This window comes from Lactuca saligna, chromosome 1, assembly GCF_052625555.1.
Source record: "Lactuca saligna cultivar CGN05327 chromosome 1, ASM5262555v1, whole genome shotgun sequence".
In the NCBI taxonomy this organism is placed as follows: Eukaryota; Viridiplantae; Streptophyta; class Magnoliopsida; order Asterales; family Asteraceae; genus Lactuca; species Lactuca saligna.
The window spans coordinates 115,516,411-115,517,391 of record NC_136417.1 but is presented as its reverse complement, the minus strand read 5'-3'; the positions used below and the strand labels follow the sequence as shown (position 1 = coordinate 115,517,391).

The following is a 981-nucleotide window of genomic DNA, read 5'->3' as shown; positions in this document are numbered from 1 at the left end:
ATTCTTCATTTTCCTTCGTTTTTATTTTCTATATAGATTTTCTGTGACAACACGAGGTGGTGATGTTTACCACGTCATGGTGGCCAGTCAGTAGGCAATTTTTAGTTAGTTTTTGTTCAGATTTACGTTTTTATTTTTTTTCACTGCAGTTCATGACCTGATGATCCAACACACCATTGGTACCACTACTTGAAGATCTTGAGTTAGCTCTTCACAAAAAGATGAACAAGGACGAATGAGTAAAGCAAACACCAAAGAAGTCGCCTTTCAAAGATCTTAAATCGGTATTTGGAAAGAAGAAAGGGAAGAACGTGGGAGAGTCAAGAAGCGAATCAGAGATGATGATGGTCCATGTTTAGTACAACCTGCAATTCCAGCAGCGTCAACATTCGAGCTAAAAGGACACATTCTTATTGCGCTGAATGATGTACCATTTTCTGGATAGAATCATGAGGGTGCTTACAAAGACTTAGATTAGGTCAATGACATTGTAGACTATTTCAATGTCTCGAATGTTCCTAGAGAAACAGTCTTGTTAAGGATGCTTCCCATCACTTTTAAGGGAGCTGGAAAGGATTGGTTGAAGGCACTTCCACCCGGTGTAATTACTACTTGTGCACAAATGTGTGAGCAATTCCTAGAATAATTCTGCCCCACCATCAATGATATCTAAACTCAAGAAGGCAATAGCCAACTTTCAGCAACAACCGGGAGAGTCGTTTTATGAGGCATGGGAGCGATATAAAGGGTTACTAAGAAACTGCCCTCAAATTGACCTTAACATACAACAAGAAGTGTCTATATTTTATGACGGGGTGAATGTCATGACAAGGAAACTCCTTGTTTCCCAAGGACCGCTTACTAAGAAAAATTTGGGTGAAATCAAGGAGTTAATTGAAGAATTCTCCAAGCATTCTCGTGAGTACCATAATCCAAGACAAGATGGGACAAGGGGAATTGGTAGTGGAACATCAGAAGATA

General features: G+C 39.6%; 1 non-coding gene across 1 annotated transcript; it reads right to left on the bottom strand.

Moving 5' to 3' along the window:
- Nucleotides 1-671: 671 nt before the first annotated feature.
- Nucleotides 672-778, bottom strand: LOC145027952 (small nucleolar RNA R71). Its single transcript, XR_013675712.1, has one exon. It is a non-coding gene; the product is annotated as a small nucleolar RNA R71 (small nucleolar RNA).
- Between the last annotated feature and the right edge of the window lie 203 nt (nucleotides 779-981).